The sequence below is a fragment of the Micromys minutus genome (genome assembly GCF_963924665.1).
Source record: "Micromys minutus genome assembly, chromosome: 1".
Classification (NCBI taxonomy): Eukaryota; Metazoa; Chordata; class Mammalia; order Rodentia; family Muridae; genus Micromys; species Micromys minutus.
This window is the reverse complement of record NC_137969.1, coordinates 192226702-192242924: the sequence shown is the minus strand read 5'-3', so window position 1 is coordinate 192242924 and position 16223 is coordinate 192226702. Positions and strand designations below refer to the sequence as shown.

The 16223-nt window shown below is 34.9% G+C and overlaps 1 protein-coding gene across 3 annotated transcripts in view; it reads left to right on the top strand.

Annotated features, from left to right (window-relative positions):
• Positions 1 to 16223, top strand: part of NOVA1 (NOVA alternative splicing regulator 1) — a 117809-nt gene that overhangs the window by 48280 nt on the left and 53306 nt on the right. Inside the window, exon 1 of one of the 3 annotated variants that reach the window (XM_080909885.1) lies at positions 8108 to 8143. The exons of the other annotated variants lie outside the window; for them this stretch is intronic. The gene's annotated coding sequence lies outside the window, so the exon portion shown is untranslated. Of the gene's footprint in view, positions 1 to 8107; positions 8144 to 16223 lie in introns of those variants that run through there. 3 annotated transcript variants of the gene reach the window in all.

Genomic DNA, 16223 nt, shown 5'->3' with positions numbered 1-16223 from the left:
TCCTGTTCCCACCCTACTTCAAATTTTGTCTGTCAGGAATAGATACATACATACATACATACCTCCATACATACATACACACATACATAATATATACCTATATAGAGATAAGATAGATAGATAGATAGATGGATAGATGAGTAAAACCAAATCCTAAAAAATATTAATAAAACAAAAGCCCACAATATACTTGGAATCATTTCTGTGTTGGCCAACTCATCCTAGGCATGAGGTCTGCCCAGAAGTGTAATTGATATATTGGAGAAAACAGCTAGAGAATTTTACTTTTTAATATAGTTCCTGTTTACTTCACATTTGACAGCTACTCTTGTAAAGGAATGGTATGTTAAAAATATGAAAGTAGCTGGTGAATATTAGAGATAAAGTCAGAAGATTATGAATAAATCTATACAGAATAAAAATTATTTTTAAGACTTGTTTTCAGTTGAAAATTATTTTAGATCATTTTATTGTAGTCTTACTTAGCATGTAAGTTATTATATATAAAGTATGGTTTTAAGAAGGAAATTAAAATCCAAACTATTACAGTATTTTTCCCATGTTCTCTTTCAGGATTATCACTTAAAACTAATATTGGCACCATTGTCACTTTGGTGTTTTATCTTATTTTCTTAATCTCTTGATTTTCAAACTAGAGCAACCATATTTTTTGAAAATATAATATAATGACATTTCTTTCTTCCCTTTAATTATTCTCAATCCTCCTAAATGTTTTTTCCCACTTTCCTTAAAATTCTTACCATCTTTTAAAATTGTTATTTTATGCATATATAAATATGTATAAACACATTTTTCTAATCTCTTTGGCTTATACAATATTACTTGCATGTATTCTTTCTGGGCTGACCATTTCAACTGGACAAGCAATTCATAGTGCTTGGAAAAGCAACCAGGTATCAACTAACTATTTGACTAAAATATAAAACTACTTATAGTATATATAATTATTTATATAAATATTCATGTATAGTTTTAATGAACTTTTCTCATCTGAACTGATGGTATTCCTTCTAAGAGATAAAGACTACCTAGCAAAAATCCCAATATCAAACATGAGAAGTCCTCTTTCAAGTTGTTGGTCAGATTGTTCAAAAGACTCCTAGAACGTACAGCCTTTTGCTGTTGCTCTTGTTTGCTCTCAGAGTTGGAAGATAAATTTCTATTGCTTAAGAAACCATGACTTCAGACCCAGGTCCAGAGATGCCTATGTTGGCACTGACCTGAATGCCTTTTCCCTGTGGACTAGCTTTCAAGACATGAGAAGGTATCACCATGCATGCTTTCAAAGGAGGGAGGCAACCAGCAGTTCTACCCAGCTATAATGCCTATAAACTTCATTAATAACCACAATGGCATGATATCCCTATGGTGCAGTAGGTGTATGCATACACATACTTTGTCATATCTAGCAGATAGATCTGTTACTGAACTTGAGACCCAGTAAACAAGAAAGCAAACCTGCTTGGTGCTTGAAACCTAGTTCAGTGTTATTGAAGTCATGTTCTTAGGAGGAGAATCTAGAACCTCTAATTTACTCAAGCAGCATAATTCCTAACAACAATCTATAAACATTTGTGTGTGTGTGTGTGTGTGTGTGTGTGTGTGTGTGTGTGTGTGTGTGTGTATTTATAGTGGTTTACATATAAACTTAGGTTAATAAAACAAAAGTCCAGAATGGCCCTTTTGCTCCTCATTCTTCAGCTGTTCAATAAGCTCCAAGTCCTGCACTCTGTAGTACAGCTGTAGTGGATGGGCCCATAAAGATGTGATTACTTCATGTCCAAGTTTTCAAACTCCCTCTTTATTTGTGTATTCTGTGTATGGAAGTGTAGAAGAAGGTTTAGCCACGACTTCCATCATGAGTGTCTGTTTCTGCATTGTGTTTACTGCTAATATATATTTAAAGTTCCCCTCTAAATGAGCTGCTGATCAGGGTTGAGTCCCTTCCTTACATTCATCTGTTGGAAGGCTTGACTTCCACTACTTTGGTGATCTAATTTAGAGATAGGATTTTTACAGAAATATAATCAAGTAAACATGAGTTCTTTATGGTGGTTTTTATCCACTGTGAGTAAAGGAAAATTTGATATAATGATAGACATGTAAAAAGATGACCTGAGGATGTGAAGACTGTCATGTCTAAGCACATAGAAAACTTCTAGAAGGAATCATCTTTCCAAGATTTAGATTTCAGCTTTCACCCTACATCACCATAGTATGAGCATTTCTATGGGGTGAGCCATCAATGTGGTGAGGTATCTGTTTCTAAGTGGAATTTTCCAACCTTTACCATGTTCTGGACGGTAGTCCTCAATGAGATGGTTTGCAGGCACTCTGTGTCTCCAGCTATGATCAATTCGTTATTCCTGTAGTGTTTTCCAGAAGATATATCTCCTTCACATAGTTTAGCTGATAAGTATCCTTAATAAGAATTGCTTTGTAATAAAAAACAGAACTCATTGTCAATTCCATGATCACATAGATTTTTTTCTCCTTTGTTTCTTTGTATGATTTTGTCAGTAATAATGGTGACCTAATCTTTGATTTTCAGTTAATGTTTTATGAAAGGTTTATGCTCTATATCTGGATTGACTAGTTAAAAGTCACTTATTTACTAATGTCCATTTATTATTTTATAAAAAATAGTTGACTGTATTTATATTGGTTTATTTTCATCACCTTTTTCTTGTTTTATTAATCAATTTGCCTCTTTTGCAGCAGTGCCACTCTGGCTTGATTATTGCAACTTTACTGCCCTCTTTAAGAGGGAAGGCAGGAATCTTTCCACCTCACTTTCTTCTTTCAGTTTTATGCTCACTAACTGCATCTTTTGCCTTTTAATGAATTGATGTCTAACATCAGTTAGATTGATACTGCTGGGATCTTGTTTGGAGTTACTGCAGAGTAGTTTACTGAGAGCTGGCCTCTAACCGGATGTGTTTTACTGTCCAGAGACATGGATTACATGCCACTTACTGACTTAAGCCTCTTGACCTTTGTCACCACACTTTGTAGTAGTTTTCATGTGGGTCATGAATACACATCTTTCATTGTTTTAACACTGTAGTTGGAAGTGTGAATGCTGGAGTGTTGGACCTAAAAGAGGCAGACTAAAGTCTCTTACAAGGCCAACATTATTCAGAGCATCAGGCAATTTGTTCTCTGAGGGTTAGTCACCTTCCTGAGTAAAGGTTACAGTCACCAAGACAAGTTACACTTGTCAAAACACATCTGTTGCATAGAGACACGAATAACAAGAGCTGAAGTAAACTCACTCCTGTCCATTATACCTGGGAAGAACACACAGAGATATTCCAAAAAAATTCTGTATTTCAAGGAAACTTAGGTCACAATACTTGTGTCTTGTTCTCTTGAAGTTTTCTCACAAGTACTCAAAATTCTCACATGACTCCATTCTTACATTGCGCTCCAACAATTAGTTTTATACTAAATTATTTTAATTATTTGGGGCAGATGACTAGTTTTTATATAGTATTAGGAAATGGTAAAATAACTTTCCAGCCTCTAAAAGTATTATATATTATTACACTAGCCATTATTGCTTTGTACCTCTGAGGAGTGGTTGAGACAGTTTGTGTTGAATTGTGTGTACTGACTTACGATGACAAGTGGTTGTAAAGCAAGTGGGATTATTTCAACAGTTAAAAGCATCAATGTAATGCTATCAGATCCTTGAAAAGTGTGACATTTAAACAGGGATAAGTTCATGTATAATTTAGTTATGTAAAATACTGATACCTTTATTTAAAATGAGTTACCTGAGTTTTTGAGACTCCTTCAAATATTAATATAAATGTTAAATGCTCAGAAGATGAGGGAGATATTATGTTATTAAACTTTGAGTTACACCAGAACATTCTCTAATATTGTTTTAGATTTCTTAAGTGTATATATCAGGTCTTCATTTGAAACCAAAAGCCTTGTTCTTGTATTTTTTTTTACAGTCTTCTGGGTTGTGTCTTTAAGGATTTAAATTTCTAGATTCCATATTTTGCTCACAGTGCTTAGGATGGAGTCCAGGGCTGTGGTCACGCTAGGAAACTGTTCTGCCCCAGAGCTTCATCTCCAGCCTTTCTTTTCAGTTTTTATAAAACCAAATAATCTCTACAAATCTGCAAAATATTTACATTTATATGATTTAATCACTTAGTATTCCTGATAAATTTTACAGTTTCAATTTGTTCCATTACACACACACACACACACACACACACACACACACACACAAAGCAGAGAGAGAGAGAGAGAGAGAGAGAGAGAGAGAGAGAGAGAGAGAGAGAGAGAGAGAGAGAGAGAATGTAAGGTCTTTTTTGCTATTAAAATTCTATTTGTTTATTTATTGTGTGTCGGCATGTGCTCGCCATGGCATGTGTCATGACGACATCAAAGGATCCCTTGCAGGGTCATTCTTGCCTTCGCTGTATATGTGTGTCCTAGATCTCTCACTCAGACCATCCCGCCTTCTCCTTAAGACCCTTAACCTGCCCAACCCTCTCACTGGCCCACAATTCTCTAATCGGCATCTGAAGAAAAACTTTTAGAAATTTCTTATTTAGCCCTAGACTACTAGATGTTTCTAAGAATAACTAATAAGGTAGTGCTGATGTTTGGCCTGATACCCATGGGACACTCCAGGAAAATGATTAATGAGAGTCACTAGCCAGCTCCTTATTGATAGCTATTTCATAAACAGTATTGGCTAAGGTGAGGAAGAGCACGGGTATGCAAACTGTGCATGGTTTTCTTTGTTTTCAGTGTGAGCTTTGGTCATGAGTAAGCACAGCAGTGTTTATTGGCTCTTTGACTCTGTGTAATCTGAGGTCTATGTAATCTCTCCAGGGTGAGCTTTAACCTCATAGTCAGTTTATGGCATCCTCCCCCTTGGTTATTGCTGGTCAGAAGTGGCCTGTGTAGTGATGTGGCAGCAAAAGAGGTTGACATGTAGATGCTTTCTCTGCTTGCATCTGAGTAGAGAATAACCAATTACCACTGGCTCATAGCGGACTGCAGTGAACGGGAAAGGCTTACATATTTGAGATCTTTGTTGTTCCTTCCCTTTGGTCTCTGCTGCCTTGCCTTAACTTAACAGGTTCCCCTGCATTCTGTACGACCTGAGAAGCAATGGCTTCTACATCAGTGTCTTCACACTGTGCATTGTACATCTCCATTGCTTCAGAGCCATTTCCTCAGGACTCATGACTGGTGTATAGTTATTCTGCAGTAAGTTCCGCTGAGGAAGGACCACCCATCTAAGCAATACAAGGCTGTATCTCTTTGGCAGCAAAGTCCCACCTTATCCTATCACCTCCCTTTGCTAGTCTTGCTAGAAGTTCCATTCCTGGTGGACATTTCCCAGGAAGGATATTCTAGCACTTAACCATGCTTAATCTTCAACCTGCTTGCCGCCTTTTTATGCCATGTAGTTGCTCACTGAATTTGAAATACTGTTTTGATCTTCTCTGAGATCCCCACCAACACTACCTTTGTCATCCTGTTTCCACAACAAAGATTTGTTTTGGGGTTTATACACTTCTTCCAAGCATTTGCTGCATGTTATAGTTAATGACTTGATATTTCTTCAGTTAAAAAATACTTGTCAATTTAGCTGATCCTTTGCTTGACTGCATTACCTAGTATGTGGTATTGGACCTCAAACTGAACAAAGTCTTATTGTTAAGTGAATAAATGAACCTTTTTTATTCAGACACAAACTTCTGAAAAAAACTTTGACTTACTTGATAGTTTTCCTCTTCCAGGGAGTTACATAGTATTTATTGTCTCTTTTACAGTGCTTTGCTGGGTTTGAATTCAAGGACTTGCATATGCTAGGCAAGTCTGCCATTAAGCTAGATTCTTGGGATTTCTATTTTGAAAGCCCCTTTAGTAATTTTTTTTAAAAAAGTCTATGCTCCTATAGTCATTTCCTCAATTGAATTATCCATCTCTCTAATTTCATTTTCTATTATGCTAGTAGATTGAGTTTTATACATTGCTTAACTAAGTGCTCTGAGAGGAAAATAAGCGCTAATGTCTTGCCCTATTGTCCCTTCCGTATTCTTTTCCGTACAGGTTCCTGCATGTGTACTTAACACACATCCTTTCCACTGCAGATGCTGGACTGTTTCTCAGCTGTGCCTCCACATAAAACTCTCCTTCTGCTGTATTCACAGTGCAGTGTGTCACCACATAACATCTAACCCTTAACATGAGACGTCTCTAGAAAAGCTTCTTTACATTGGAATGGTTGGGACACTATATATTTTTATAATCTCCATTAACAAACCTATTTGCCTACTGAGTATATGTAATAAATGGGGGGAGTTACCTGTTGTTTTCTTGGCTTTAGAGCATATCTCACCTTAAGAAGGTCCACATGCTGTCTTCTCTAATATTGGAGCATTTGGAGCTTATTTTCAGGACAAAATGTACCTTCTTGTGACAGTTCAAAGACACCTTCCCTAAAAGCATGTATACTTTTGAATATGTATTACCTTTAATCTTCAGAAAGCTACATTTCTAAAGATTTGGGAAAATAAATTTTAAAAGCAGACCATTAATACCATTGTCTGCAAAAATAAAAAATTCAACTTCTTACTGTATTTTACAAATTTAATGATTTTTAAAATAAGTTTATAAGGGAAAGAATGAAAGAATGATAGAGTAAGTGAAATAATTTTATATAGACAATTCAAGGCAAAATTTTCGTAGCTGGAATTGTTGAGATCGAGTATGATAAAAGGTAAACCAATGTACTATGGCTTGGGGAGTTCCACCAATGTAATCATAGCCTCAGCTTATCTTGGCACTTTTGAAATTTCAAATAATTGTTGAAGTATATGCCTTGTAATTTTAAACTTTAGAAACTATTGGCTAAAGCACAGTAACATTATGTAGCACTAAATGAATATGGGGCACTATAAAGAAGCTTAGTCCCTAGTCACTGCTATTGATACAGTAAACCATGTGTGAAATGCGCGTCTCATACCGGGTTTGTGTGTTGTGGAGCGTCACTGTAAATGGAGATTCATTTCACATGAGAAGCAGCAGCTACTTTCACTTATACATTTAATTTACAAAGATTACCTCTGCTTATTGTATTGAGTTTCTTACATGAATCATTAGTAACTCCTTAAAATTCATGGGGGACACTGGAGAACATCTTAAGAACCTTACAGAAGCTTATGGTATGTTTTCAGTGGAAAAATTTAGGGACTCATGTATCTTTATTTCCGTGTACAATTTTACAGAATTTCTGGCCTCTGTATGCCTTCTGTATGAACTAAAGCCATCTTCCTCTTCACTAGCTCATCACTTATATGGTCCTAGGAAAATGACTGTTTCTAGAAAGTGACCCAGGTTAACTTTGGAGGAGGACAGTTATTCTGTGTACAAGATTATTTTAAAATTCCATAATTTCAAATATAATTTGTCACTAGATGTTGATAACGTCATTAAACATTAAAATACAATAGTTTAGACTTTTTTTCATTTCTCTTACTGTATATTTGTGTGACTTGCCTTCAAGTTTGATGTCTCAGCCTGTTTTGGATCCCCCACCTCCTTGATCTGTCATCTTCAAACAACAGTAAACTGGCTGAACACTAATGGATAATGCTGTATATATTTACTTGTTCTAGGTACATTTCTGTTGAAATGATGTTATAAATGAATATATGCTTGGGTTTATTTTTTTACCATGTTTTCCATTTAGTTTATAACTGTGTTGCGAATTGAACAGCTGTATTCTGTTCCTTGCAGTCATTCTTAACATCCAGCCTTTAACTGAATGGCAGTCCTCTGTGTAGGTCTCTTGTGACTGAGTGATGTATTCTGTTTTGCTGTGGCAGTTCCCACACAGTCGCTTTTGTTCTTAAATATGTTCATTTTCTATAGTACTTTTCACCCCTGTATGTATGTACAGGAATCACTTCACCCACCACCGAATTGCAGCCACTACTGAGGTGGAACGCAGCAACTGTTTAACAGCGCCCTTTCCCCTAGGTGCTGCCCACTGCAGAAGATTGTACATGGGCCTGTACGGAAGGTCTTTCTCCACTGTGCCATCTGCAGAGTGACACTGACTAGGAGTACTACATAGACTGTAAGTTTCTTGTGTACCCACCATAGACTGGAGAACGCAGTACGAGACAGGTCAGGTAAACGTACTGCTTCTCTCCCTGGCCCTAAATGTGATTTGTGATCCATACAAGTTGGATACGTCATAGATGGAAGGAACGTTCATTGGAAATTAATTTATTGTTTAAAAATAAATATAAAAAAAAAACCAAAAGAAACTAAAATAATTTTCTGTGAACTGTTCACAAACCAGAATTTTAAGAAATCAAATTACGTTCAGGAATTGAAGTATCCAGAGCATCCGTGAGGCAGCACAGCCATATTGTTAAGGTTGGCTTTCCGTGTTCCAGCAGAAGCAGTCCTTTGACCTAGAAGAGGGCTGCACGTTTAGAGCTGATGATGCCTCTGGCCTGAGTTTTGAAGAAAAGCCAGTATGTGATGAACTTAGTTGGCTCCTTTAGTTTTGGAAACACCAAATTTGAATTTAGAGAAAGAAAAAGCTTTGAATCCAGGCATGGGAGAAAGAGTTAAGTAATAAAACATAATATACTTTGCTCTCTGACTGCCATTTACTTAATGAATTTTTGTAGATATGACCTAATTTTAAAATAGTACTTTCTTTAGTAAGAGTAGTTGGAAAGTTTATTACTTTTAGTATATAAAAAATCATTAAGAAATCTGTGTAGATGATTTTATTTTGCTATTTTAGACTTTTTAAGTTCAGTAGTATAATAGGCAGTTTGATTAGTTTTATTTATTTATTTTTGATGAGCCTCTTGACATTTCCATGTTAAAAAAAATTAGGACACCTTTCTCTTCCTAGAGTCTTAATCACAAATCACACATTGTCATTTGGTTTACGTAACTGTCCATTATGAACCGCTAATTGAGGATACCTATGCACACATCTGCGTCTATAGAGTCTTCCTCAAACATGAGTAGGTTTAGTTTCAAAACAGCTCATGTATTCACTCATATTGAGAAGTAGATAGAAAAAGAAGTTTTTTAGAGACCTCTTGAAATTTTTTGTTGAACACACGTAGAATTCCTTGTATTTGAAATGGTATTTCATACTATGTTTTGATGTGAGTTTCTTCTAGTTAGAATGCTGTTTGTGATGGTTAACAGGACCTATGCTATGGGTACAGTCATAGGAAAACAATGGCTGTCCTCCAGAGGCTTTCTGCTACTTAGATTTTGTAGTAGAAAATTTAGAAATGAAAGTATTTTTAAGTACCTTTATTACAATTCTCAGTAACTTTTTAAAATCGAATGAATTAGATAAACTTGATTTGTATATTGTAAAATTTTATTTAAATAGATACATTTTAATACATACATTTTATTTTGTACCATCATTTGTATAGAATTAAGACTTAATAAAATGCCAACTAAGCTTAATTGTTTTAAAGTATAGTATAGATGTATTATAGTTTGTCTTTCTAGCAAGAAGGCATTACCAGTTTATGAAATGTTAAGTCGCTATCGCTTCTGCATGTTCTCAAAAAAGGTAAATTTTAAATACAGCTCACTGTTTTTATTAAATCTGGAAGGAATACATATGTTTCATATATTGTATTGGGATTTTTAAAAGTCAGGTGTACTTGTTATATGACTGAGTGGGTTTAGAATTATTCAGAGTTCCTGTTTTATACTTAGTATGTGGCAATGTAAGTTTGCCAACTTAACAGATTCAATTCTGACCATGTGAATCTGATATTAACGTATAGCTCCAATGCAGCTCTGATTGGGACTTTAGGTAGAGATGCACTGAATTCATGCCTATTTTCCTTGTACTTAATGCAGATTCCCTGCTTGTGAAGTCACAGCACACTGTGAGTTTGGAGATTTGTAGTTATTCAGTAGTTATTGTAATACTGTAGAGTAAGTGCAGACTCTCTATGTAATTTTTCCACAGGAGAATGGGTTCCTCCAATTGACTTTGAGCACCTACAACTGTGGTTGCGATTATTAAATCAACACACAGTCCATTTTTTGAGAATCCAGAAATAAATATTAACATAAGAATAATTAAACCTCAATGAATATGCAAAATTTGCCTTGTATTATAATTTTCAATTTGCAATAAGAAAAATAAAGCCAATTTGTATATATAATTTTAACTCCTTAAATGTTAGACATCTACTAGTAAATGTTCTGGCAAATTCTAACTTTAATGGATGAACTTGAAAAGTAGTTTTAGAACCAAAGTCATACTAATGAAAAAGGAGAAGGCCCAACGTGCAAATTATTTTAGATAGATTTTATGTATCTTAAATTATTTTAAAATAAATTCAAAATAGTTTTATAGTTTTCAATTTCAGATGTAATCCACAGATTAGTAGAGTATTTGTAGAGATTTAGAAATATATTTTATATTATTGAAAACATGTTAAAAATATAGTATCTTTTAACATCAAGTATTAAAAATATAAAGCAAATTATTGATTCAATCAGTAGGCAAAACATTTCAGGTACTTTATTTACCAGAGTCACAGAGATGATTGTTGGTCCCTAGAGCTCTATAGACAGATAATTTTATAGCTCATGCTAAGTGGCCAGTATTTTAATTACTTCACTTAAGTAAAATTTAGCATATAATATCCTGTTTTAATTATCCAAATGATAAATTATTTCATTAGAATATTTGTAATTAGAATTGAGAATATTTAGCTATAAATCATAAGAGTTTTTGTTTTTTTGTTTGATACCAGATAGTTTTAAGTGACTCAAAGGAAAAAAAATTGTATTTGAATTCCTCAGTCATTATGTACCAACAAATTTCTATTTCTTTTTTGTAAATGTAGATTTTCAGTATATATATCATCAGTCTGAAATTCTTAATGTGTTCTCATAGAAAACCCAAACCTGATTATAATGCTGAATTATCATACATTTATTGCTTCGTTGACTTAAGTATAAAAATGCCATGTGTCCTGTTGATAGTTATGTGTAGATGTATGTATTGGTGTGTTTATCAGTTTTCTAATGTATTTTGTAGTGCAATCTGGAACCCCAACTGTCATATGTAGCGACTTAATCAAGTGTAAATTGCTTAACAAGTTTAAGGTTTTTGTTTTGTTTTGTTTTGACTGTTAATTGAGTATCATTACACCTACCTCACAGGGTTGTTGTGGGGAAAATAATAAACATACTTGAAAGAGTGCTTAACATCTGCTGCAAGTGCAATATCTGAAAACTGTGTGTTACTAAGCCTTCAGTCTCCCTACCCCATTGTGTGCAAGAGGAAATCCAAGTGCCTGTCACAGTGTGTGATCTGATTCTCCCTAGGTCCTTAACTGACTCATTCTTTCTTTCCAGACTGTGTTATTGTTGACGTTTTAGTAGTTACTTAAAACACAGAGCTATTTTGTGTGTCTCTGTGTCTGTGTGTCTGAGTCTCTGTGTCTGTTGGTCTGTGTTGTTTTAGACCTTTGTCCATTTTGTACATCTGAACCACTGGTCTTCTGATCCACCAACTCACACCTAGTTGTCACTCTGGCATTCTTCTACAATGAAATGTCTCCTAGCCTTTCCTCCTCCAGTGTTTGTTGTATAGCTAACCTTGGCTTGTTCCTAGAGTGCTATCATCATATATAATCCTTATGTGATTATTGTACATATATTCAAAGCAACTTTTATTTTTCTGTATTTAAGTGGGTCCTAGCTACATAGACCAGCATGAGGCTTCTGGTTATATACTACGACAACCCACTTTGTTCTGTCATTTTCATCTTAAATAACTAACTACATGGAGTACCCAGAGGTTTAAACCTCTCTGCCTTATTCTTTCCTGTCAGGTAACCTGCAGTTCCACCATGATGATTAATATTTTTCTATCTTGGTATGGGTGGGCTAGAAATCTACACCAATTTTACTCTGCCTTTGGTCTCATCACCCTTGATTAGGTTAACTCCTTCTCTTCATTGAAGTGTTGCTTGGTCTCTGGCTTTTATTCTGGGCCTCCCTCACTGCCTATATTGGTTCGCTGCAGTACAATGTTTTATGAAAAGCTAATGTTGAAATACATAAGTTTGTTGCATAATTAAGAAGCCACCTCTTGTTTTCTTTCTTTAAAACAAAATTGATAGTCAAAAACAACTTTATGCCTCCTCTTATTTTTTTGGTTGGTTGGTTTTTTTGTTTTGTTTTTTAATCCTGGAGATGATTTGTCACTTTTTTGAAACATTTGTTAGGTTTTAGTTAATGTTTGTGTAGTTCATGTTTTCCCTCTGCATTTACACATTTTGGAAATACCCTAGCAAATGGGTTTAACAGTGACTTTAACAGTGAGTGAATTAGTTACAGGTAACTGTGTTTATAAGTAAAAAGAATCACATAGACTATCTTTTTCTATTGTAAGATTTTTTTTACTTTAATATCCTGATAGCTTCATATTTTATTACTAGATATGATCAGAAATTACTACACATTAGACTATTGGTCAATGAGAGTTCTACTTATAAAATAATAATCAATAGGAATTAAGTAGAGTCATATTCTTCATAGACAGTGCTACTATAATCAGGTTTCATTTTTATTAGTATTTTGAGTAGCTGTTAAAATAAATTATCTCAGTTGTTAATGGAGCTCTAAGCTTCTGTCATCCTTAACTGATCATCAAGAGCTGTATTATTTAGAACAGATATTTAGACAAATAGATAAAAATGAGATAATCAAAAATGAAAATAGCATGGTAATAGTGATGACTGAAAAATTCTCTATGTGCATCAACCTGTTTGTTTGAAAGTTTCGTGTGAATACAGAAAACACAATAAGCAGAGAAATGTTTTCTTTTTAAATTGTATTATTAAAGTTCAAAAGACTAGAACTTGATAAACTCCGCTCCTGTCCTTTCTTATTTTCATGTTGTCGGAAGTGTGTTTTAAGGTGCTGGCTACTCACTCCCAGCACTGTCACCGTTGATATTCTGTTATCAGGTTGCCTTGCACATTGGTGTGCACTTGCTGGTTCCCTCCGGGAGGGCTGGATGGCACAAGGCAGATCCTAGGCTCACCCTGTCTTCTGGAGGTGAGGACTATTCTCAACACTTATTACGCTTGCGAACCTTTGCATTCCCTTCCCCACAGTATGAAATAAACTTGTTTAAGAGACACTATTTCTCTGTGCCCTCAAAAGCATTGAAATAATTCAAACATTCTCTTTATTCAATTTATTTACTTTAAAATGTTTTAAAATAATAACTAAATAGTCAAATACTCAATCCTTCCCTTTTAATCAGTCCTAAATACCTTCTTATTCAAGTTACTTTACTTACACCACATATTCAGAAATTGACACTTGATACCTTTCTTTAAAGCTACTCTCCTAAGTTTTAATCCCAATCTTCTCACTGTTGCTCAGCATTCTGCCTGGGATGGCTGAAACAGGCTTTTCTGAAGCCAAACAAGGACGGCTCTTTTCCTTTCTGCCTCTATCACCCGCGCATCAGCTGCTCTGGCACCATGCACTCTGCTCACACAGAAGCAGTGCGCTCAGCCCTGACTCACATCATGGCATCCCTTTCTGTATCTCTGTGGCTTTGCCTTTTAAGATTCTCCTCTGTCATCCTTTCTTTTACTGATGGAACTTAAGAGCAAAGAGACCTGTAGGAGTGTGTTCTTAAAACAGTTTTCTTTGTGGAGAATACTTATGATTTGATTTACCATTGTGCTTTCTGTGGGTCATATTCTCATAAATACTTTATAAGTTCACTTAATTAATTGTGAGGGTGTTGGTTCTTGGCAAATTCAAGTCTTATAAATACTGAAGAGACCTCCGAAAGGCAGTACCATAATATAAAGTTAGTCACATATTCCTCCAACTTGGTTTATCGACAGTAATACATCCAAATTACCATCTTACATGAAGTTTCAGTAATCACCTATTCAGAGCATTTGCACTGGGATTGCTGCTGTGAAAGGAGGGTTTCCAGATGACATTCCCAGTCTGCTCTGTGTCCCAGGCTTTGCTCTAACTTAAAGTCTGAGACGGATCACTGTACCTTTCCCTTTGTTCACCATTTTAAAGTAAGGTTATTTGTCTGTTTCAGAAAATCATTAAAGCAGAAAGGTTCTGCTTGGCCTCTTGTTATTGCCAGTCATTTGCTGGCTCCTCAGATATAACATGCTCTGGATGAGCTCTGACTAGAGGCTCTACCCTGCTTGATTCTCTGTCTAGCAGAAGGAGCCAATGGCTGCCAAGGAGAGTAACTGTTCTGGAACTGTTGTTCTCAACCCTTATTGATAGCTTAGTAACTGACTGCTGAATTTCTTTTTATTCTATAAAAATATATTCATAAAAATAAATTGAATGGGTTGTTACTGTTTTTAGCATTTAATAAAATTATTTTATGCTGCTAGTGTTATGTTGAAGCAAGATTATATTCTAAATATTTTCATTAAGATAAGCATTAGTCCAATTTTATATATTTTGATTAAAGATCCTATTTTCTATTTCCCCCTCATTTATATAGTTTGTATGTTTGTAGTTTGTTTTCTGTCTACACATATGTACATATATACATGTAAATGCACTTAATTGCATAAATTTATTTAATAATTGTAGTTCATCCTGTTCTATGAAGAAGGTTATATTACAGTTAGTTTAATCATTTTGCCTTATTTAAAAATAAAAGTTGATAACTCTGTTTTATTTAATTTCCATACATGTTTATATTAGAAGAGAGGTATGTTTCTTATTATATGGTGATGAGATTTTTTAAGGTTAATATAACTTGAACTAAAATACTTGCACAATTCTTTGTTATTGTTCATTTGTTTATCACTTGTTCACTAAATTTTATTTAATAATACTAGGTTCATTGGTCTACATGCTAAATATATAGAAACTGTTTTCCCTCATGAAACTTTAATGTTTATGAAGAGACAGAGTTGATATTACAATTACATATGCTAGTTAAATGAGAAATTTTAATAGACCAATTATATTAAGTAAAAAATATATCATAAAATGAATTGGGGACAGTTAGAAGATGGCAAATATGGATGTGTAAGTCATAAAAAAATAAGAACAAGCATAAGAAATGCTGACCTCCCTTCTTGAGCCTCAAGAGTATTGGCATTCCTGTAGCACCAGTTCAAGCAATTTGGTTCTAAGGTCAGTTACACTGGAGTGTTCTTTTTGTCCTTGTTCATTTCAAGTCACAATAATTCCCAAGATAATAAAAAATCTCCAGCACCATTGGCCTTAAACACTTCTAATACTGTTTTGTTGTTGTTGTATTGTCGGTTTGTGTGTGTGTGTGTGTGTGTGTGTGTGTGTGTGTGTGTGTCCTGGCGTCTACACTGGAGACACTGAAGTTGACTCTCAAAATCTTCATTGTGGCTGGGAGAAGAGTCCTGTACTTCATGTTTTAGGTCAGTGACACCCAGTTAGAGTGACTTCTCACAATTTGGTGATGCATCCTCCTCCTCATTCCTGTAGTGTGCTGCCCAGTGTTGTGTTTCTCACAGCACTTACATCCTACACTTATCTCTTAGGTACTTATTAGCAGTCCTTTCTCATGAATAAAAGAACCAAGAGGATAGGAATCTGCTTTGGCTTGGTTTGTACTAGGCCTTCTGGAGCTAGAGTCTTATTGAGCATTGTCGGGAATTGATGCATACCATAGAGTGAATGATATAATGGTACTGACCATTCATCTCTTAAGCTTGATGTGGTTTTGTTGCTGTTTTGCCTTTGGTTTATTTCCACTGTAAGACTATTCATTTCTTTAAATATTTTTGTAAATAAAAAAGTAGAAAAACCATTTGTAAGTAAGAGTTCATTATGTGTTCTATCTTCTGAGAGCCTATATCTTTAAAAAAGAACCAACTCTCCATTTCCCAAGTAGCAATCAATTGCAAATAACTTCTGGTAGAAGTGAGACTTCCTGAGCCCCTTATCCATCCATGCTGGGGTTTTGGGTGGATTGATCTTATTTAGGTCTTACATGAGTTTATGTGCTTGGTGGTCCTGTTATGTTAAACAAATAAAAAGGGGATGTACTCTTTCTGGCTCTTGGAATCTTTCTGCCCTACTTCTGAAATGATCCCTTATCTTTAGGGTAAGAGAACATATTGTAGATGTTTAATTTAGAGCTG